At 40.5% G+C, this 24,000-nt stretch overlaps 1 protein-coding gene, 1 long non-coding RNA gene and 1 pseudogene across 5 annotated transcripts in view; 1 reads left to right on the top strand and 2 right to left on the bottom strand.

Annotated features, from left to right (window-relative positions):
- EVI5 (ecotropic viral integration site 5) overlaps nucleotides 1-1,717 on the bottom strand; it is a 256,816-nt gene extending 255,099 nt beyond the window's left edge. For all 4 annotated transcript variants that reach the window (XR_010340665.1, XM_012435437.3, XM_021668008.2 and 1 more), the window contains exon 1: nucleotides 1,700-1,717. The gene's annotated coding sequence lies outside the window, so the exon portion shown is untranslated. The remainder of the gene's footprint in view (nucleotides 1-1,699) is intronic.
- Nucleotides 1-23,734, top strand: part of LOC110567733 (uncharacterized) — a 29,358-nt gene extending 5,624 nt beyond the window's left edge. Inside the window, exons 2-5 of the long non-coding RNA XR_002478083.2 lie at nucleotides 4,150-4,990; nucleotides 6,368-6,551; nucleotides 11,512-11,718; nucleotides 22,071-23,734. This is a non-coding gene — a long non-coding RNA (uncharacterized LOC110567733). The remainder of the gene's footprint in view (nucleotides 1-4,149; nucleotides 4,991-6,367; nucleotides 6,552-11,511; nucleotides 11,719-22,070) is intronic.
- Nucleotides 19,058-20,350, bottom strand: LOC105705519 (mortality factor 4-like protein 1; annotated as a pseudogene).
- Nucleotides 23,735-24,000: the final 266 nt, after the last annotated feature.

A 24,000-nucleotide genomic window follows, 5' to 3' on the forward strand; every position in this document is an offset into this window, starting at 1 on the left:
AGGTTGCAGTGAACCAAGATCATGCCGTTGCACTGCAGCCTGGGCAACAGAGCAAGATCCTGTCTCAAAAAAAACAAAGCTTCAACTTCACCACTTTACCTCCACCATATTCATTCTTTAGAAGACCCTGACATCATCTTAGGAAATAACATTGTTAAGAGACACACAATTCTGTTAATCTCTTGCTTTTATATCTTTTTTTTAAAGATGGGGTTTCACCATGATGGCCAGACTGGTCTTGAACTCCTGACCTCAGGTGATCCACCCACCTCGGCCTCCCAAAGTGCTAGGATTACAGGCATGAGCCACTGCACCCGGCCAATCTCTCGATACTTGTGCACAGGTAGAGACTAGATCTGCCATGATTGTGGGAGAGAACAAGCTCTCTGGCTCTCGAGCTTAGACGTCATTTCTATATGTGACACTACGCATTAACACTGTCAGCCCAAAAATCTTCTGAAATTGTGCCAGCAGAATGGAACATTCATAGTGTGCTAATTTCTACCCTACCCACCAAAAGGAGTTCATTCATCTCTTGACTTTCCAAAATACTTGTTTTAAAGCAAGATAAAATCTGGTGGAACTAGAGTTAGTATTCCACTTAAACTGTCCAATTATCTGGGAGCTAGTAACTTCTACACTGATGCAAGTGACTAGACTGTGACCTAAAATTTCAAGTGTTCTTGCCAAAAATGTGATCAACCCTTTTGAGTTATTTGACCTCCAATCTTCTCATCCATAAACTGGAGATAATAATATCTACTTAAGCACTGAAGTGACAGTTAAGTGGAATAATATATACCATGCATATAACAAGTATTCAAAAATAGTAGCTATTGTAATTGCTATTTTCCAAAGCCACAAAGCACCAATGTGCAAAAATAAAAAGACATAAATAATAAAGAATCAATTAGAAGAATCCTGACTTTGACACCTGCTAATTGTCTAGCTTTTAACCTCTGAAGCTTCAGTCTCTTCATCAAGCAAATAAGAATGAGAGTCCCAATCATAGGTGCGACATGAGATGTGTTTTTATTTCCTGTAAAATGGTCTAATTAAAGCCAGGTACAAACATTAGCTAACGTTAATTAGCAGTCTTCTCCCACCACCACCAAAAAAAAAAAACAAGGAAACTATTTTAGGAACGTGATACTTTACAGAAAAATTAATGTAGCTTTTATTATGAACTGCGTTCCCAAACATGACGGGAGGCAACACTTCTGAAATCATCGTTGAAAGGCCATGCAACCATCAACATTGCCACCAAATAGAGTTTGTGAACAAATGCTATGGTAACCAGTCATTTTCTTTTTCTCCATATGAGAAATTTGAAGCCCATACAGACACGCTAGTTCTCCTCTGTGAATGTGTATTCAAAGAAACATAAACAGCAGCCAATTACAGCAAGGAGAGAATTGTGGCAAGTGTTGAATTACAAAAAAACAGTTACTAAAATACCTTTCTTGCAGGTGTGGAATTAAACCTAACACTTCATAAATTTTGTTCATCACTCGAATGGCCGCAATACAATGAGATAACATTCTTAAAATAAAACTGAAGAAATGTTAACAAGCTGTTCCTGTGTTTTGAAGATTAAGCAAAATATACAATCCTAGCTGAATAACAAAATATTTTCTATTACAGCAATTACATTTTTGTAAGTTTTAATATAAAATCAAACATTGTTTTACACATTTACCTGTTTTCCACTAGGGTTTCTAAAAGCAGCAGTCATTTTGGTGGAGACCATGATAAGCAGAGAAGACAGGGAGACTGAGGATTTGAATTGAATTTATAGCTGACTCATAGGGAGTGTTAACGACATTGCCACTGGGATCCACCCATTTCACACCCTTTCAGTTCCACCTTACACATTTGTTAGGTAGTGGGGAGCTGGGAATGTGGAGGACTAAGAATGCTGAAAACAAAGCTTTTTGGTCTTATGTATGCTAATTGATTTTGTTTTCTCATTCCTTCTTCCCTTTTCTCCCCTCCCTGCCTCCCTCCCTCCCTTCTTCCTTCCTTCCTTCCTTCCATCCATCTTCTTCTTTCCTTCCATGACTTGATTTATCTCAGAATGACATTATAATTGTTATTGTGTTTGAGTGTCAATGCTGAGGCATTGGCTAGAAACTTCTATAATTAGGTGTTTTATGGCACTAGACAAAATTATTAATTTGGTAGAACTTTCCTCTTTGGCTTTTTTATTTTTCACTCCTGACCTGAGGTTTTGGTATTCTGCAGGCTATTGTGTTCTATTAATGAATGTTACAGTTCTGTCACTCAGGGGCTATTGAGAGTTTACTATGCAATAAAGCAGCAAATAATATACCTTGTGAGAGGTACCTAAATAGAGAGAAAGCCACTTCTTCAGTACTTTTCTAGATCTGATATATTGGTTTTAAAGAATTACCTCTCTCATGATAGCTTGGATTTTGTTTTGCTTTTTAAAAATAGGGTTTCACTGTGTTTCCCAGGCTGGCCTTTAACTCCTGGGCTCCAGCGATCCTCCTGCCTCAGCCGCGTAAGTGGCTGGGACTATAGGTGCACACCCCCATGTTGGTGATGGCTCATGCTTTTAAAGCACTTAGCATAGCTGCACACTGGAAGAACTTTTCATCTATCATCTCACTTAATCTTCAACATAATCCTATTGTTATCCCCATTTACAAGTGAATCTCCAAGCCAGTCACTAAGAATCCTTCATTTATTTATTCCTTCATTTATTCACAAACATATTAAAGATATTCAACTGTGTCAGCTACTTTCCTAAGAGGAATGACAGTAACGTTTTCAGCTCCTACAACATGTCAGAAATAATGTTATGTAATGTTATGTGCTTCCACTTGAGGCAACTATTATTTGGCCCATTTAAAAGATACGAAGTTTGCCTGATCCAAAGTCACATTGTTAGTAAAAGGAAAAAGCAAAAATGCAAGCATAAGTCTCTCCTGACTACAAAACCTGTATCATTTGGAGTTACAAAAATGTGGTACCTGTGTACATTCTAGTGTAAGAATGTATACTCTAGTACAGAAAACAAACATATGAACAAGTAAATGAACAATAACATTATATGTCCTGTTATACCAAGACATGATATGGTGGGAACATATAGAAAGGGGAGTGCTTAGCGTGGCTGAGAGAGTTGTACTATGTTTATTGTCCATACCCTCTTCCATCTTTTTCCATTAGCAGGTATAGTTGCCTGACTCAAACGAAGCCAGTCATATTACCTTAACTCTCGATTGTACTGATTGATTCAAGGGGTTAGTCCTGGGAGAATCCTGCTTTGGGGTGTTTCAAACCAGAGCTGGAAAAGTAAAAGCCCTTTGCCCTCTCATTATGAAGCTCTAAGGATGAAACTCTAAGGAGATGCTGGCTATACTCAGAGAAGCTAAATGAGATGGAGAACCTCCTGGGGATATTAAAATCCCTAGTTCCAGTAATCCTGTCTTTCCTAAGCCTTTTCTGTTCTAATCTTTCTTTAATGCTTTGACCACTCTCATAACCTTCAAAGGAAGGAGGGAAGGAGCAAAGGAAAAAGGAAAGAAGGAAGGACTCATGTACTCATCAAACATTTTTTTGAACATATTATACCAGGCATTGTCCTAGGCACGGGATACATGTGGTAACCATTCTCTGATTTGACCCTGAGTGATCCTTGCTTTTGACCCCCAATGATCCTTTCTGCCTGTTATTCATTTATGTATCCATGTGGAGCCCCTCCTACATCGAATAAGGCTTGTCTGTGTGACCAATCGAATATGGTAAAAGTGACCAATTATGGCTGGGCATGGTGGCTCATGCCTGTAATCCCAGCACTTTGGGAGGCTGAGGCAGGTGGATCACCTGAGGTCAGGAGTTTGAGACCAGCCTAGCCAACATGGTGAAACCTGTCTTTACTGAAAATACAAAAATTAGCCAGGAGTAGTGACGTGTGCCTTTAGTCCCAAGTACTCGGGAGGCTGAGACAGGAGAATTGCTTGAACCCAGGAGGCAGAGGTTTCAGTGAGCTGATCACGCCACTGCACTCCAGCCTGGGCAACAGAGCAAGACTCCATCTCAAAAAAAAAAAAAAAAAAGGCAGGGGGGGACCAATTATAACCTCTGAGACCAGGTCATTGCGTTTTTGCCTTGTTTTCTTAGATTGCATGCTTTAGGGGAAGCCAGCCACCATGTGTGAACAGCTCTGTGAAGGAAAAGAACTGAGGCTTCCCATCAACATCCAGAACCAACTTGACAGCCATGTCAATGAGCCACCTCAAAAGCAAATCCTTCGACCCTAGGCAAGCCTTCCGATAACTCCAGTAGCAGCTCACGTCAGACTGAATCTCACGAAAAACCCCCGAGCTAGAACCAGTCAGCAAGCTGCTGCTAAATTCCTGTCACATAGAAACTGTGAGTGCACAACTGCACTCTAGCCTAGGCAACAGAGTGAGACTTTGTCTCAAATTTAAAAAGGGTGGGGGTAGCAAAGAACTTGACCGTTTCTCCAAAGAAGATATGCAACAAGCACGTGAAAAGATGCACCACATTATTAGTGGTTAGAGACACGCAAATCAAAACCAAATGATGCACCAGGTCACGCTTACTAGAATGCTAGTATGAAAGAAACGGAAAATTACAAACGTTGGTGAGATGTGGAGAAATGTAAACCCTTGTGCATTGCTGGTGGGAATGTGAACTGATACAGCCACTGTGGAAAACAATTTGGCAGTTCCTCAAAAAGTTAAAAACAAAATTACCATATGATTCAGTAATTCTACTGCAGGCTAAAAGAATTTAAAACAGGAGCTCAAATAGACACTTCTACACCAATATTCATAGCAGCACTATTTACAATAGCCAAAGAGGGGAACAAGCAAATGTCTATCAAAAAAATGAATGGATGAGGAAAATGTGATACAATGAAAAATATTATTCAGGCTTACAGAGGAATGAAGTTCTGATACATGTTATAACATGAATGAGCCTGGAAAACATTATGGTAAGTGAAATAAGCCAGTCGTGAAAAGACAAATATTGTATTATTCCACTTACATGAGATACCTAGAGTAGTCAAATTCATAAAGACAGAAAGTAAAATGGTGATTACTAGAGGTGAACTACTGCACCTGGTGGCTTTTATAATTTTAAATAGGACAGTTAGGGAAGACCTCACAAAGGTGGTGGGGGCTGGCCACAGTGGCTCACGCCTGTAATCCCAGCACTTTGTGAGGCTGAGGCAGGTAGATCGCTTGAGCTCACAATGTTCAAGACCAGCCTGAGCAATATGGCAAAACCTCATCTCTACAAAAAAAATACAAAAATTAACCAAGTGTGGTGGTGCATGCCTGTAATCCCAGCTACTTCAGAAGCTGAGATAGGAGGATGGCTTGAGTTCGGGAGGTGAAGGTTGCAGTGAGCCGAGATCGCACCAGTGCACTCTAGTCTGGGCGATAGAGCCAGACCTTGTCTCAAAAAAAACAAAAGGTGACAGTGGGCAAGCAAGCCACATCTGGGGAAGAGCATTCTCAGCAGAGAGAACAGCAATTACAAGGGCTTTGAGGCAGAAATGCACCTGGCATATTCAAGGAACAAGGAGATTAGTGGTATGGTTAGAATGGAGTAAGCAAGATAGATAGTAGGATGTGAAATCAGAGAGAAAACAGAATCAGGTTACATAGAAGGCCCTCTAGGCCATTTTTAGGACTTAGGTTTTTATTCTGAATTGGATGGATAAGCAAAGTGATGCCTGTGTGTGTGTGTGTTTTAAGAGATAGAGTCTTGTTATATTGCCCAGGTTGGAGCGCAGCAGCTCTTTACAGATACAATCAAAGCACACTGCAGCTTCCCAAGTAGCTGAGATCACAGGTGCATGCCACTGTGCCCAGCTTTCTGATTCATGTTTTATGTTTAAAAGCCTTGGCTGCTGTGAAGTAAATTCTCTAGGGGATAGGGGTATAAACCTGGAGACCAGTCAGAAGATATTGAGAGATGATGATCGCTTGAACTATGGTGGAAAGCGCAAGTGGTGAAAAGTGATTAAATTTGGGTATATTTTCAGCCAACATGATTTGCCTTCAGGTTGGCTATGAGATAAAAGAGAGAAAGCAAGGTTAACTTTGAGATTTGGGGCTTGGGCAACTTGAAGGATGGAGTTGCCATTTACAGAGACTGGGAAGACTGACAGAGGAGCAGGTTGAAAGATTGGGTTGGATCCGAGTCACGGCACCAAAAAAAAAAAAAAAAGGTTGGGTTGGGTTTCCATTATATGCAATCAAGAGTCCTAACCAGCCTGGGCAACATAGTGAGAACCTGTCTCTGAAAAAATAAAAATTTAGATGAGTGTGGTGGCTAATTTTATTTTATTTTATTGATACAGGATCTGACTCTGTTGCCCAAGGCGGCACTTGTAGTCTCAGCTACTTGGGTGGCTAAGGCAGGAGGATTCTGTGAGCCTTGAGTTAGAGGTTACAGGGAGCTATGATGGCATCACTGCACTCCAGTCTGGGAAAAAAAGGAAATGAAAAGTCCTGACTAAATACTTGAGTAGCCAGAGAAACAAAGTAAGTAATATTTGAAGCAGATCTTACTGAACAAGATTCCATTCTTTCTGTTAGGGAATGAAGTGTGTGGGTGTAGTTAATGCTTATTGAACTATCTTTGGAATCTCATCTGCTGGTCCATCTGTATATGTATGTTCTATATGCTGTATCATTGAGCTTTTGCTGGTTATGCTACATTAACAAAAGCCCCAAAATCTTAGCAGCTATGCAAAGGTTTATTTTTCATTTACATTTCCTTTTATAGCAGGTTGACTGTGACTCTGCCCTATACAATCTATTTTATTAGTTACATGGTAAAACCTGTAATACTTGGATAATTGTTAAATGTGGTATCAGTATTTTCATTCATTCATTCATTTAACAAATATTTATTCAATATCTGTTTCATGCAAGGCAAGATCAAGTACTGAGAATAGAATGATGAATAAAATAGACAAAATCTCTAATTTCTAGGAGCTTATATTGAAAATGAGATTAAACATATACAAAATTATCATAATAATAATGAATAATATATTCATAAACAATAGCTGTAAGAGATTTTAGTACCTCTTTTAAATTACAAAAATATAAAAATTATTAAAACTAGCTGGGCACGGTGGTTCACACCTGTAATCCCAGCAGTTTGGGAGGCTGAGGTGGGTGGATCACCTGAGGTCGGGAGTTCAAGACCAGCCTGACCAACATAGAGAAACCCTGTCTCTACTAAAAATACAAAATTAGCTGGGTGTGGTGGCACATGCCTGTAATCCTAGCTACTCAGGAGGCTGAAGCAGGAGAATCGGTTGAGCCCAGGAGGCGGAGGTTGCGGTGAGCCGAGATCGCACCATTGCACTCCAGACTGGGCAACAAGAGCAAAACTCCATCTCAAAAAAAAAAAATTAAAACTAAAATGGCCAGGTGTGATGTCTCATGCCTGTAATCCCAACACTCTGGGATGCCAAGGTGGGAGGATCACTTGAGCCCAGGAGTTTGAAACCAGCCTGGGCACCACAGGAAGACCCTGTCTCTACAAAAAATTAAAAATTAGCCAAACATGGTGATGCATGCCTGTAGTCTCAGCTACTCAGGAGGCTGAGGTGAGAGGACTACTTGAGCATGAGAGGTTAAGGCTTCAGTGAGCCATGATAATGCCACAACACTCCAGCCTGGGCGACAGAGCCTGTCTCAAAAAAACAAAATTTAATCAATGTAGACTTGAAGCTATTGTGTAGAATACTATTGTCTACATCACATTATATCAGCCTTTTAAACGGCTTAACACTTATTTAGGTATGATCCATGAAGTTTTTCTGGTAATTAAGTACGCCTAAGTACAATTAAGTATAAGAGTTAATGCCTTGACAGAAATATTGAAACATTTTAAAAAGACAAATAAATAAATAAACATTTTAGCTTTGTGAGTCTCAAATAATATGTAATTCAAGTCACAGTGAACATCTAGAAATAATTCTTAAAACCAATTACTTCACTTAATACATTTTTGCCTGAACATCCAACTGAGTTATGAACACCTGTGTGTAGCCAATAAGTTGACAATCATTTATAAATTATTACTTATGTCTCCATCCACTCTATACCCACTTATTTTTTAAACTTTATTTATTTTTTATGTATTTATTTTTGAGGCAGAGTCTCCCTCTGTTGCCCAGGCTAGAGTACAGTGGCATGATTTTGGCTCACTGCAACCTTTGCCTCCCAGGTTCTAAGCGATTCTCCCGCCTCAGCCTCCAGAGTAGCTGGTATTACAGGCGCACACCTCCACGTCCAGCTAATTTTGCATTTTTAGTAGAAACAGGGTTTCACCATGTTGGCCAGGCTGGTCTCGAACTCCTGACCTCAGGTGATCCAACCACCTCGACCTCCCAAAGTGCTAGAGTTACAGACGTGAGCCACTGGACCCAGCCAATTTATTTATTCATTATTTATTTTTTGTAGAGACAGGATCTTACTATGTTGCCCAGGCTGGTCTCAAACTCCTGGCCTCAAGAAATTCTCCTGCCTCAGCCTCCCAAAGCACTGGGATTACAGGCATGAGCCACTGTACCCAGCCTAAATGTAACTATTTTTTTTACATTTTTATCTTAGATCTTCCCAGACCTATACCACAGGAGAAATTCTGAATCTATCCAAAGTTAGAAACATTGTAATAAAACTGAAGACTATCAAAGAAAATATCTCAACAGCAGCCTGAGATAAATGAATAGCAGACTTAAGGGCAAATAAAGCAAACTAGAAGACAATAAAGTAAGATCGTTAAAAATGCTAAGAAAAAGTAATTGTTAGGCCGGGCGTGGTGGCTCACACCTGTAATCCCAGCACTTTGGGAGGCCAAAGTGGGTGGATCACCTGCGGTCAGGAGTTTGAGACCAGCCTGGCTAACATGGTGAAACCCCGTTTCTACTAAAAATATAAAAATTAGCTGGGCGTGGTGGTGTGTGCCTGTAATCCCAGATAACTGGAAGGCTGAGGCAGGAGAATCGCTTGAACCTGGGAGGTGAAGGTTGCAGCGAGCCAAGATTATGCCACTGCTCTCCAGCCTCGGTGACAGAATAAGATTCTGTCTCTAAATAAATAAATAAGTAAAATTGTTAAAATAGAATTGTGTGCCCATTCAAGAATGGTGAAATAGGGACATTTTGGGATAAATAAGAACTGTTTACCTCAAGAGACCTGCACTAAGGGAATTTCTAAAAGAAATACTTTGGGGCACTGCTTTTCTTTTTTCTTTTTCTTTTTTGAGACGAAGTTAGCTCTGTCGCACAGGCTGGAGTGCAGTGGCACAATCTCGGCTCACCGCAACCTCTGCCTCCCAGGTTCAAGTGATTCTCCTGCCTCAGCCTCACGAATAGCTGGGACTACAGGCATGCACCACCACGCCCAGCTAATTTTTGTATTTTTAGAAGAGATGGGGTTTCACCATGTTGGCCAGGCTTGTCTCGAACTCCTGACCTCGTGATCCACCCGCCTCAACATCCCAAAGTGCTGGGATTACAGGCGTGAGCCACCACGCCTGGCCCAAGTGCTTTTCAAACTTTAATGTACATACAAATCACTCAGATTTTATTAAAATCAGATACTGATTCTGCATTTCTCATAATTGCCCGGGTGATGCCAATGCTGCTGGTCATAGAGCCAGAGCATCGAAAGACGGAAGAAGAAAAAACTTAGCTGGAAGTTAGGAGATGAACTAATGAGCAAAGGTATAGACAAGCACGTAGTTAAATATAAACAAATATTTATATAACAATAAACATTTCTAATTTGGAGGATTAAGAAAAAGATATAACTAAAAACTGGAAATAATGCATCAAGTGAGAGTCACTACATAATGAAAATTTACCAACTCACCAAGAATAAACACAGCAACTCTGTTTTGTTTTGTTTTGTTTCGTTGTTGTTGTTGTCGTTGTTGTTGAGATGGAGTCTTGCTCTCGTCATGCAGGCTGGAGCGCGATGGCGCAATCTGGGCTCACTGCAACCTCCACCTCCCGAGTTCAAGTGATGCTTCTTCCTGAGCCTCTTGAGTAGCTGGGATTACAGGCATGGGCCACCACACCAGGCTAATTTTTCTTTCTTTCTTTTTTTTTTAGAGATGGGGTTTCACCATGTTGGTCAGGCTGGTCTCGATCTCCTGACCTCAGGTGATCCACCCACCTTGTCCTTCCAAAGTGCTAGGATTATAGGGGTGAGCCACCACACCCAGCTGCAACTCTGTTTTTAAAACAATGTCATGGAAATAGTCAAACATACACAAAAATAGAATAGTATAATACAGTGGTTCTCAAACTTTGGCATGCATCAGAATCACCTGGAGGGTTTATTAAAACACAGATTGTAGGGTCATGTCCCCAGAGTTTTTGATTTAGTAGATCTCAGGTGGGATCCAAATATTTGCATTTCTAGCAACTTCTGAAGTAATGTTGATGCTAATAGTTGAGAGACCACATTTTGAGAAACCTTCATATAATGATGAACCTCTAAGTACTATCATACATTTTGGCAATCTTGTTTCAGATATTTCATTAATTTTTTTCAGAGGGTGGGGGTGGTGAGTGAGAGGAACTGGATTTTTTTGTTTTGTTTTTTTTTTTTTTTTGAGATGCAGTCTTGCTCTGTCACCAGGCAAGAGTGCAGTGGCGCCATCTCAGCTCACTGCAACCTCTGCCTCCTGGGTTCAAGCAATTCTCCTGCCTCAGCCTCCTGAGTAGCTGGGATTACAGGCATGTGCCACCATGCCCAGCAAATTTTTGTGTTTTTAGTAGAGACGGGGTTTCACCATGTTGACTAGGCTGGTTTCAAACTCCTGACCTCGTAATCCTCCCACCTCAGCTTCCTGAAGTGCTGGGTTTACAGGTGTGAGCCTCTGCACCCAACCTGGAACTGGAGTATTTTAAAGCAAATTCTGACAGCATATCATTTCACCTGTAAATATTTAAAATTTTGTAAACACGGTAATTAACAGCCTTAATTTATTATGTGAAGATAGAATCCTGTATCCAACATTTTGAAAATGTTCATTCTTCTCAAGCACACATAAAACATTTATAAAAATTAATGTGAGACTTGGATTGTCTCTAATGTGAGTGATGCCTCTAATCCCACCACTTTGGGTGGCTGGGGACGGACTGATGGCTTGAGCTCAGGAGTTCGAGCCCAGCCTGAGCAACATGGTGAAACCGTTGTCTTTACACAAAAATACAAAAACTAGTAGGGCATGATGGTGCATGCCTATAGTCCCAGCTACCTGGCAGGCTGAGGTGGGAGGATTGCTTGAGCCTGGGAGGTCAAAGCTGCAGTGAGCCAAGATTGTGCCACTGAACTCCAGTGAGACCCTGTCACTCTCACACACACACACACACACACGCACACACACAAAAAACAAACAGACAAAAATAAACAAACAAACAAACCAACTGTGGATCCTTGAGTTTCAGGTTCTTCCATTGTCTTTCCTTAGGGAATGCCCCTGACTCTCAATTACTCAGTGCCTGGGAAATATAAATAGGTCCATCCTGGAAAACGCACCAAAATTGGCATAGTTTTTGATGACCAAAGCTTTTCCTCTCCCAACTTTAAGGAACTGCTCCAACTCTGCATGCTTCGCATTCATTTCCAAAGTGTTCTGATGCTCAGAGTGGGAAGGAAATGCTTCAAAGTTCATTGGGTAAGTTTTCTCTGCACTGTTCCAGCCATGCATCTTTTTTGTTTTGTTTTGTTTTTTAATCTGATTAAAGAAATATTACGTATTAATTCTGTAAAATGTGATTATAGAAAAGCACAAAGATTAAAATCACTTGTAACCTAGCTGAGCCGATGGCGGGTGCCCCTAGTTCCTGCTACTCGGGAGGCTGACACAGGAGAAACTCTTGAGCACAGGAGTTGACCACAGTGGCTATGACCATGCCTGTGAATAGCCACTGCACTTCAGCCTGGGCAATATTGCAAGACCCTGTTTAAAAAAAAAACCCATCACCAAATGATAATCACCACTGATATTTTGGTCTTTTTCCTTTCTGTTTCATTTCAGTGTATATAAATACATAGAATTTATTTGTTTACAAAAAATGGGATGATGAAAAAATGGAATACTTCCTGAGTTTTATATATATATATATATATATATATATATATATATATATATATATATATATTTCTTTTTTTTAGACAGAGTCTCACTCTGTTGCCCAGGCTGGAGTGCAGTTGTGCAATCTTGGCTCACTGCAGCCTCCACCCCTGGTCCCCCGCCAGGTTCAAGCAATTCTCCTGCCTCAGCCTCCCAGGTAGCTGGGATTACAGGCCCCAGCCACCAGGCCTGGCTAATTTTTGTTTTTTTGGTAGAGACTTGGTTTCACCATGTTGGCCAGGCTGGTCTCAAATACCTGACCTCAGGTGATCCACCCACCTCGGCCTCCCAAAGTGCTGGGATTACAGGCGTGAGCCACAGCACCTAGCCAATCCTAGTATATTTAAAGCTATTAAATTGAATCAGATTTGAGATCCCAAAGGGTGTAAGTATAGATGGAAAACAGAAGTTCAAAGGTTGAGTCTCAGCTAGGGCACAATTAGAAGTTGGGGGAAAGAGGAGCGAATAGACTGAATGACCAATGAAGTAGAAGGAAAATCAGGAGAGTGTAGTGTCTGGGAGGACACACAGAAAAAAGCACTTCAAGAATATTGAGTTGACCAGGTCCAGTGGCTCATGACTATAATTCCAACACTGGGAAGTCAAGGCGGAAGGATTGCTTGAGGCTAGGAGTTCAAGACCACTCTAGGCAACACAGTGAGACTTTACCTCGACAAATAATAAAATAAAATAAATAATACTGAGTCATTGCTACTAATGGGTCAAGAGAAATGACCATTGGATTTAGCAACATGGAAATGTCAACCAAAGGAAAAAAAACACCAGAGAAAATTATCTCTAAATATGTTGAGTTTACACAGGAATATAAATAAGGATTCTAATCTGGAATGCACAGAATGATAAGCCACCAGTGCATTCAGTGAGAGACTAGTAAGGAGAGCTTTTATTAGCAAAATAGAGATTTACATAAACCGCCTAGAAACAGAGTTTATTGGTCACGGAGGTTCAAAGCCAGAGTTATTGTCACTTCATTGGTGGAGATGCCATTACTGGGCAAATGTTCTTTCAAGAACATCTTATCTGAATTACTGCAGTTTTAAAGAATATCTAGTGATAAACCTTATCAAAACAGGATGTGCTGGCTGGCCTGGTGGCTCACGCCTGTAACCTCAGCACTTTGGAATACTGAGATGAGAGATCACTTGAGCTCAGGAATTCAAGACCAGCCTGGGCAACATAGTGAAACCTTGTTTCTACTAAAAATTTAAAAAAAAAAATTATGCAGGAGATGCATAAAGAATCAAAAAGGGTCTTTAGAAAGTACTAGAGACCTGTGTGGTGGTTTATACTTGTAATCCCAGCACTTTAGGAGGCCTACACAGGAAGATCCTTTGAGCTCAGAATTTTGAGGCTGCAGTGAGCTATTTTGCCACAGCACTCCAGGCTGGGTGACAGAACAAGACCCTGTCTCTTAAAAAAAAAAAAAAAAAAAGACTTGAAAATAGTTTTTATCTCAGACACGTAGGCATGAACTGCCTCTCCTTTGGGGCTTCCTAGCCCTAGTTTGTTTGGATGTAACAAAAGTGATTTCATCCTGGTATCTGCAACTTTCACAGTAGTCATTGGTGATCATGATAGGACCTGTTTTCACGGAATGCTGGAGGCAAAAGCCTGACTGGAATGAATCCAAGAGAAAACAGGAAATGAGAGAGTAGAGTCAGAGGAACAGGGAATCTTTGAAAACATTTTGTTATACAGGAAAAGAGAAAAATGGAGGGGTAGTTGTAAGGAAGAGTGTTTTTTGTTGGTTTGTAAAGTGGGATAAATAACAGCAAGTTTGCATGCTGACACGGTTTGGCTATATCCCCACCCAAATCTCACCTTGAATTGTATCTCCCAGAATTCCCATGTCTTGTGGGAGGTGGTAATTGAATCATGGAGTCTGGTCTTTCCCATGCTGTTCTTGTGATAGTTAATAAGTCTCATGAGATCTGATGTGTTTATCAGGGGTTTCCACTTTTGCATTTTTCTCATTTTCTCTTGCTACCACCATGTAAGACATGCCTTTTGCCTCCCGCCATGATTCTGAGGCCTCCCTACCATGTGGAACTGTAAGTCCAATTAAACCTCTTTCTTCGCAGTCTCGGGTATGTCCTTATCTGCAGAGTGAAAACACACTAATACACATGCTGATAGGAAAATCCATCAAAGGGGGGGAATTGGAGATGCAGTAGAAAAGGGTAGAATTACTGGAGCAGCATCACAGAATAAATGAGAAGGGATAGGATCTAGTGCACTGGTGGAAGGGTTAACCTCATGGCCTCGCGTGGGAGCATGGACAATTCCTCTATTATTACAAGATGGAAAGCAGGATATATGCACACAAAAGCATGTAGACATGCTGGAAATTTGTAGACATTCTTTTCTGATTGTGCTTACAATTTCTCAGTGAAATAAGAAGAAAGGTCATCATTTGAGATTGAGGGTAGAGGAAATATTGGCAGTTTGAGGAGCAAAGAGAAGGTATGAAATTGCTGCCCGAGTAAGTATGGTCTAAATGCTCGGTTCTCCCCCAACCCAAGTTCATATATTGAAAACCTAACTGCCAATGGGACAGTATTAGGAGGTAAGGCCCTTGGTCGGTGATTAGATCATTAGGATAGAGCCCTCATAGTGAGATTCATGCCCTTATCAAAGAGGCCCCCAGAGACCTGTTTTATCTGTTCCTCTATGTGAGGACAAAACTAGAAGGCGCCATTTATGAACAAGAAAGTGGGCCCTCACCAGACACCAAATCTGCTGGGGCCTTGATCTTAGACTTCCCAAACTCCAGAACTGTTAAAAACAAATTTCTGTTGTTTATAAGGTACCTAATTTATTATGTTGTGATATGGCAGCCAGAATGGACTACAACATTAGGAGAATGAAAAAGCAGGCTGCGCTCGGTGACTCACACCTGCAATCCCAGCACTTCGGGAGGCCGAGGTGGGTAGATCACTTGAGGTCAGGAGTTCAAGACCAGCCTGGCTCTATTAATAGAGATGGTGACACTCCATCTCTACTAATAATACAAAAATTAGCCAGGATTTGTGGAACATACCTATAATCCCAACTACTTGGAGACTGAGGCAGGAGAATCACTTGAACCTGGAAGGTGGAGGTTGCAGTAAGCAGAGATCATGCCACTGCACTCCAGCCTGGGTGACAGAGCAAGATATAATATAGTAGGCAAAGATATAAATAAGATTAAAACTCAGATTTTTGTCAAATGAACAATATTTTTCTGTGGCTTTAAAACTGCATTTTCTCCCAAATTATTTTTCTTTCTTCCTTTTTTTTTTTTTTATACAAAGAGTCTCGCTCTATCACCCAGGCTGGAGTGCAGTGGCATGATGACATCTCACTGCAGCTTCAACCTCCCATGCTCAAGGGATCCTCCTACCTCAGCCTCCCAGTTAGCTGGAACTACAGGCACACACCACTATGCCCAGCTATTTTATTTTATTTTATTTTATTTTTTAGGTAAAGTCTGTCACCCAGGGTGGAGTGTGGTGGCATGATCACAGCTGACTGCAACCTTGAACTCGTGGGCTTAAGCAATCCTCCTGACTCTGCCTTCTGAGTAGCTGGGACTACAGGCTTCACCACCTTGCCCAGCCAATTTTTTAAAATTTGTTTGGTAGAGATGGGATCTCACTATGTTTCCCAAGCTAGTCTTGAACTCCTGGGCTCAAGCAATCCTCCTGCCTCAGCCTCCCAAAGTGCTGGGATTATAGGTGTGAGCCACTATGCCTGGCCCCCAGATTATTTTTCTCATGGAAAATGGAATGAAACATATTTCTACCAATACAATGTTTTACAAATATCTGTTCAATATTCCTATATTCATTCTAGTCTTTCAGTTTCATAGTTATCAGCCTACTGTCTACCTAATTCATTCTGCCCCTCCAAGCTTTTATCAGCATTTTTCACCTGTGTAGCTGTATTTCTCCTTCCTATCACTTCTGATTTGGCTTTTTGGCTTAGTAAATTCTTGGATACTCCAAGAGTCACACCTTTTCCTGTTTAATCTTGTCCACAAGACCCTCTTTCCCTACCCTTGAGTAGGATCTAGGACACATATAAACCCCTGATGGGAGGTAATTAATTCCTCACTCAGGCTAAACTTTTGTTTTTTGAGATGGCGTTTTGCTGTTGTTGCCCAGGCTGGAGGGCAGTGGCGTGATCTGGGCTCACTGCAACCTCTGCCTCCTGCGTTCAAGCGGTTCTTCTGCCTCAGCCTCCCAAGTAGCTGGGATTACAGACACCCGCTTCCACGCCCGGCTAATTTTTTGTATTTTTAGTAGAGATGGGTTTTCACCGTGTTGGCCCAGCTGGTTTTGAACTCCTTACCTCAGTTGATCCACCCACCTTGGCCTCCCAAAGTGTTGGGATTACAGGCGTGAGCCATCATGCCCATCCAGGCTAAACTTTTTCAGAAGTAATTTTTCCAACTCCTGACATAATTTCCAATAAATACCCACCGCCATGACAATGATTTTGCACCATCTTTGGAAATGCTTTTAAAATGGGAAGAAAATTTCATTTTTAATCAGAAAATATGAATAAATATTGCTTACTGTTTTATGTACTTGAAGTTAGAGGAAGCTCATTATTAATCATGATCTATGATTATGATCTCATTATTAATAATGATCTCATTAATCATTATTAATCATAATCACTTCTTTTCTAAAAGTGGAGTTTTAGAAAAGTAAAACTTATAGAAGCATGGAGAACAGATGGAGGAAGAAAATGCTGTGATAAGTTGGAAAATTATCCATAGTACAATAACTTAAGTGAGATAAAAGGGTGTATTTGTTTATTTATTTATTTATTTATTTGAGACAGGATCTCATTTTGTCACCCAGGCTGGAGTTCAATGGTGTGAACATGGCTCACTGGGACCTCGACCTCCTGGGTTCAAGCAATCCTCCTGCCTCAGCCTCCAAATGTCTGGGACTACAGCCCGGTGCCACTACACTGGCTAATTTTTTTATTTTTTGTTGAGACAGAGTTTGGTCATGTTGCCTAGGCTAGAAGTGTGTTTAATTGGCCATGTTTAATTAGATAGCCATTTAATATTTATAATACCAAAAAAATGTTTCTCACGGAGACAATCCGCACTACTACTATTTCTATTAGATTTTCCTTTGTTCAGATGGTCCTCAAAGCATAGAAGTCCTTTGATTTTTAAGTAATTTTTTTAAGAATGTGAAGTGAGTAGTTTTTGAGTCATTTGGCAAGTTGAATTTTTAAAATCTGAATCATTAATATGAGTAATGTCTGAACAAATCCTGGTTACATAATTTCTTCTTTCCCAGGTATAGCAATTAGTTTATCTGAATTTTAATCATAGCTGAGTGCCCTTTGGGACTCCAAAATAGCAATTCCTAACTCAGATCCCAATCAATATGTGATATCTACAATAGATTTGGAAACATATAATGGCTGATATATGCCATAAGTCAGGAAAGGGTCTGTCACTTGGAATCTTTAGGGTTTGGAGGCTATTTCTGTTTCCCATGCATTTTTTTTTTTTTTTGGTCTTTACCTTTTGTCCTTAAGGAATAGGATGCTGGAAGGGTCAGTCTTCCTGCAATGATCCCACTACAGTGGAAGCTGCAGTCTAACTGTTAAGTCCCTGAGCCACAAGAAAAGAGGCACCTCTGACAGCTCCTCCCTGGGGATCCCAGAGGCCACAGAGGAAGTTGGTAGAACAAGCAACTGATAGTGGACAGATGCCCTCAGTAATAACAGTGAAGTGAATGTTCTCTGGAGGGACCAGGCCCAGCTCTGTGCAGCGCTTTGCATTGAGCACCTGTTGAGGGTCCCCCATTTCCTGTGGGAGTTTTAATTCCGTGAAGTGAACTGCTTGGAGGATCCTCTTTTTATTAGAGCCTTTCTTGCATTGTGTCCCTCCTTTTACTGTCTCTATTGGATTTCGTTGACCCTGTGTTGACCTGTGTCCAAAGTAGACCCCACATATCAGAGAAACAGAACCAATGTGACACACATCCAGCCTACCCTACACTCAATGCCTTTGTTTTAGGAAACTGTCCCATACGATTGGGGGTTCATTAGTCTGAAATCTCTAGGACAGGCTAGGAAGATAGATAATCAGGTAGGAACTGATGTTTCAGTCTTGAGTCTGAAATTTGTAGGGCAGACTGGTTGAGTAGAAGCCCAGGCAGAATTTTTTTTTTTTTTTTTTTTTTGAAATTTAAAGAAAAAATTTATTGAAGATCTGAAAAAAATCCTAAAAGATTGAGTTTTCCAGAAAACTAGCTACACAGTGCATTGCATCTATCATGTTAAAACGTGCACTAGACACAGATACAAAAACCATGAAACAAGCCACCATTCTTCAACAATTTGAGCAAAGATAAAATGCCTAAGTAACAACATGGATGACTTGCAAAGGATGGGCTCTTTACTTTAAGCACCATCAAAAAAAAAAAAAAGTACAAATGGATGAGTGTGTTCAGTTGTATACACTGAATTGAACCTTTGGCACTAGGAACCAGAGCATTTTGTCATATAGCGTTAACACGTATTATAAAAGTGCGTAGTGTCAAAGGAATAGAACCACCAGCATTCAAAAGCAGCTTTGTCGACTAGGCCATAAAACACTGTACAGCATATCCCTCTGTTGTCCATCACTGAATACACTGGCAGCAACTTTAAAATGAAAAAAAAAAGAAAAGAAAGAAAAGAAAAAAGGAGCTATTACCCCTTTTATTTTCTCTGTGTAAAATCAAACAGAAAACAAACATCAATTGTTATACACTAACATCTTCAGAGCACATCGTTTGTACAAGAGATAGACTAAGAAAAATGTGTTTACGGAGATCCAAACACACATGAGCGAGAGCGCCTCTCACACAGCTTTCCCATGGTACTCAGGAGGGGCCACTTCATAATCACTGGCACTCAACAAAGTTGCAGAATTCTTTGCCAGGTACTTTAGGAAATCGTGAAGATAATTCAGTAATAAAGCAACGCTCTTCTCATCCAGAGGTGTATAGGCCACCATTGCTCCAATTCGTACAAATAGTCTTAGTAGATGTGGCGCTCCATACACTTGGGACATGGGTGCATCAGGGTGATCTGGAAGAATTTCAGCATACTGTGGTGTCTCAAATTTGTAGAGTAGCTGGGTACCCAACATTACATTGAAGTATTCTTTTATCCCTGCCACAACTTCATTAACCTCATACTCCTTATTATCTGTGTTTCCATGAGATTTCTTGTAATTTGCATAATCCTCAAGAATGGAATCCACATTCTTCCTGGCAGGAAGATAAAAGAGCTGCTTTTGCCTGGTGATTAAGTCCCAGTCATCAACAAGCCACGGTTTTAGTTCTTCAGGAATCTTTACTTTATTTTATTTTATTTTTTAAATAAAATAAAGGGGTTTCACCATGTTGGTCAGGCTGGTCTTGAACTCCCGACCTCAGGTGATCCACCCGCCTTGGCCTCCAAAGTGCTTGGATTACAGGCATGAGCCACCATGTCCGGCCAGGAATCTTTCCTAACTTCAACTCTGTTCATGAATGTTTCCTCATTTTCAACAGTAGGATCTACCCGGGCCCTTTTCTTCCGAGGAGGCTGAGGGGTTTCACTGGTACTGCCATCGTCTCCATTTCCAGGTGTTTTCTGTTTGTTCTTTTTTGTTTTCACGTCAACATTTTTCTGTTGCAGAGCAGATGTCTTCTTTCCTGGGGCAGCCCCGCTCATCTTCCCCTCTGCGTACTGCTCCTGATTGGCTTTTTGAAGTTCTCGCTGTTTCTGCAAATTGGTGTCCACATATTTGAGTACTCAGCTCTCCGGAACCCACTCATCCCAATTTTTTTATTCCAACCACTGTAATGTATGAAGTATTTCACTTGTTTGTCCTTCATGGCAACCTTTACACACTTTGCTTCATACAGAAGAGGCCCATGAAAGCACAGCGCTCGCTCACCCTCCTGGAATTTAGGCTTCGGGTCCTGCTTCGGCGCCATTTATAAGTGATTCACCGCCCAGGCAGAATTTTATGCTACACTTCTTTTTCTCTAGGAAACCCATTTTACTCTTTAGGCCTTCAACTGATTAGATGAGGCCTACCCACATGTTAGAGGGTAATCTCCTTTACTTTCAGTCAACTGATCACAGATGTCAACCACATCTACAAAATACCTTCACACAACTTCTGCATTAGTACTTGATTAAGTAGCTGGGTATTATAGCTTAGCCCAGTTAACACATAAGGCTAACCACCACACCTAACATTTACAAAAACAATTACAAAAATAACTATGTGCCAAATGTAAGGCTAAGCACTTCAAATGGACCATATTATTTAATACAACAAACCCAACAGGTAAGTAGTATTATTAATCCCATTGCACAGATAGGGAAACTGAGGGTTAGAGTAGGTAAGCAATTTGCTTAAAGTCACACAATGAGTGAGGCATTGAGTCAGTACTCAAACTTAAGTCTGTCTAATTCCTGAGAAATTTGTGTTCTAGGAAGTTCTTTGTATCTAGTAGGTCTCCTGTGCTAACTGCATCGAAGCTGAGAGCCACAGCCCGAGAGCAGCCGACACACTGATTCTTAGTTCCAGTTCTCAGCCTGTAAGACCACAGGAGCTTCCAGAGAAATTAGCCCAGACGAATTGCAACAGGATGGTTAAGCAACGTAAGAATGGAAGGCAGGAAGGCAAGCCTAACCACAGCACCCACAGATGGAAGTTTCCACTCTCCCTTTCGACTTATCTAACATTGCCTAGATTCATCATCTACCATGCTGTTAAGATTTTGAAGACGGACTCTTTTAATTCCTAACATTTTAATCACTAAATCCTTCAAGTTTGCCTTTGGGACCCTCTTTATTTTTCTATTTGTTTTTTTCTCTTTTTATCATTATCAGAAGCCCATTGTCCCATACTTTCTCCTTCCTAATTTCATTCGAAGCCTTTCCTCTTAGGAAAAGAATGTTTAAAATTATTCATTCCACGGTGTGACTAATTATTCATTCCAAGGTTATCTTTCCTAGCAGCATTTACGTTTACACTTCAGTAAAACCTTCATTTAGATGACTAGATTTCTAATTATGGAATATTAGGCACTAGCCAAGGAGGCGTTTAGTAGTCATAAAACCTTCCAGCTGAGGTTGTTGTGAGAAATTCCCTGCTATCACTGCCTGCCTTGTTTATGTCTAGCCCTGTTCAGAAGAAACTCTCTTTGTGTTCAAGTACTGACACTTTCCCCATATCCATTTCAAGAGATAAGCCTGAAACCAAGATGATAGTGAAATAATAGGGTAGGATTTAGGTTTATATGTTGCTGTGGTTTGAATGTCACTTTCAAAATTCATGGTGAAATTCAATTCTCAGCTGGGCATGGTGGGTCGTGTCTGTAATCTCAGCACTTTGGGAGGCCAAGGCAGGCAGATCACTTGGGCCCAGGAGTTTGAGACCAGCCTAGGCAACATGGCAAAAACCTATCCCTACAAAAAATACATAAATTTGCAGGGTGTGGTAGCACACACCTGTAGTCCCAGCTACTTGGAAGGCTGAGGTGGGATGATTGCTTGAGCCTGGGAGGTCAAGGCTGCAGTGAGCTGAGATCACTCCACTGCACTCCAGCCTGGGCAATGCAAGACTGTCAAGAAAAGTGAATAAATAAAAAAAATAAATTTGTCAGCTTCCCTTTAAAATAAATATTTTTTAAATGAAATTTAATTATCATTATTACAGTATTAAGAGGTGGGACCTTTAAGAAGTGATTAGAATCCTCTCTTTGACTTTTGAGAGCTTGATTATCATATATCTTGGGTTAGACTTACTTAGATTGAATCTGGTTAGTGATTTTTTTACCTTCCTGTAAGATGTTTTTATCTTTCTCTAGATTTGAGAAGTTTTCTGTTATCTCTTGGAAGAAGCTTTCTACTCCTTTGGCATTTTCAAGAACCTCTTGAACCCCAACAACCTACATAGTATTGGCATAAAAACAAATAGCCCAATGGAGCAAAACTGAAACCCCAGAAATATGCATCTACAGTCAACTGATTTTTAACAAAGGTGCCCAGCACACAAACTAGAGAAGGAATGGTTTCTTCAATAAAAGGTGCTGGGAAAACTGGCTATCCACATGCAGAAGAATGAAACTAGACCTTTCTCTCTCACCATAGGCAAAAATTAACTCAAAATGGATTACAGACTTAAATGTAAGACTCAAAATGACAAAGTACTAGAAGAAAACACAGGGGGGAAGCTCTGTGATATGTGGTCTAGGCAAGGATTTTTTTTTTTTTTTTTTTTTTGTATAAAACCTCAAAAGCACAGACAACAAAAGCTAATGTAGACAAATGGGATTACATCAAACTCAAAAGCTTCTGCACAGCAAAAGGAACAATCAACAGGCTGGGCACAGTGGCTCACGTCTGTAATCCCAGCACTTTGGGAGGCCGACGTAAGTAGGTCACCTGAGGTCAGGAATTCGAGTCCAGCCCGACCAATATGGTGAAACCTTGTCTCTACTAAAAATACAAAAATTAGCCGGGTGTGGTAGTGGGTGCCTGTATTCCCAGCTACTGGGGAGGCTGAGACAGGAAAATCACTTGAGCCAGGGAGGCAGAGGTTGCAGTGAGTCAAGATCATGCCACTGTACTCCAGCCTGGGCAACAGAGTGAGACTTCATCTCTTGTATTTTTTTTTGCCACTACAAAGCAGAGGCTTCATCTCAATTTAAAAAAAAAAGAAAGAAAGAAATCAACAGAGCAAAGATAACCTTCAGAATGGGAAACTACGCTAGTTAGCTTCATCTCATAAGGGGTAATACCGGAATATGTAAGGAACTCAAAGAACTCAGCAACAACAACAACAAACAACGAACAAATCATCTGATTTCAAAATGGGCAAAAAACCTGAACAGACATTTCTCAAAAGACATGCAAATGGCCAGCATATATGTGAAAAATGCTCAACATTATTAATCATCAGGGAAATGCAAGTCAAAACTCCATGAAATATTATCTCAGTCCAGTAAAAATGGCTACTATCAAAAAATAAAAAGATAAGTATTGAAAAGGTTATGGTGAAAATGTTACCCTTACACACTGCTGGTAAAACTACCATATGATCCAGCAATCCCACTACTGGATATATATCCAAAGGAAAGAAAATCAGTATGTCAAAGAGATACCTTTACCACATGATCTCATATAGAACCTAAGAAGTTTTTCTCATACAAGTACAGAGTAAAATAATGGTTGCCAGTGGAGGGAGAGAGGAAGAAGGAGGAGGGGATGGTGAGAGATTGGTTGATAAGTACAAAGCCACAGTTAGATAGGAGAAATAAGTTCTGATGGTCTATTGTGTAGTAGGATGACTAGAGTTAACAATAATATACATCTCAAAACAGCTAGAAAACATTTTAAAATAGTCTCATCACAAAAAAATGATAAATGTTTGAGGTGATGAATATGGTAACTACTTCAATTTGATCACTAAATAATTTATATATGTATCTAAACATTATATTGTACCCCATAAATAAGTATAATTATTGTATGCCAATTGTATTTCTTTTAAAAGAAGTGACTGGCTGGGCATGGTGGCTCATGCCTATCATCTCAGAACTTTGGGAGGCCAAAGTGGGTCAATCATGAGGTCAGGAGTCCGAGACCATCCTGGCTAACATGGTAAAACCCGTCTCTACTAAAAATACAAAAAAATTAACTGGGTGTGGTGGCACACACCTGTAGTCCCAGCTACTCAGGAGGCTGAGGCAGGAAAATAGCTTGATCCCAGGAGGCAGAGGTTGCAGTGAGCCGAGA

This window comes from Aotus nancymaae, unplaced genomic scaffold (assembly GCF_030222135.1).
Source record: "Aotus nancymaae isolate 86718 unplaced genomic scaffold, 86718_ANA_hifiasm-v0.15.2.pri h1tg000122l, whole genome shotgun sequence".
Classification (NCBI taxonomy): Eukaryota; Metazoa; Chordata; class Mammalia; order Primates; family Aotidae; genus Aotus; species Aotus nancymaae.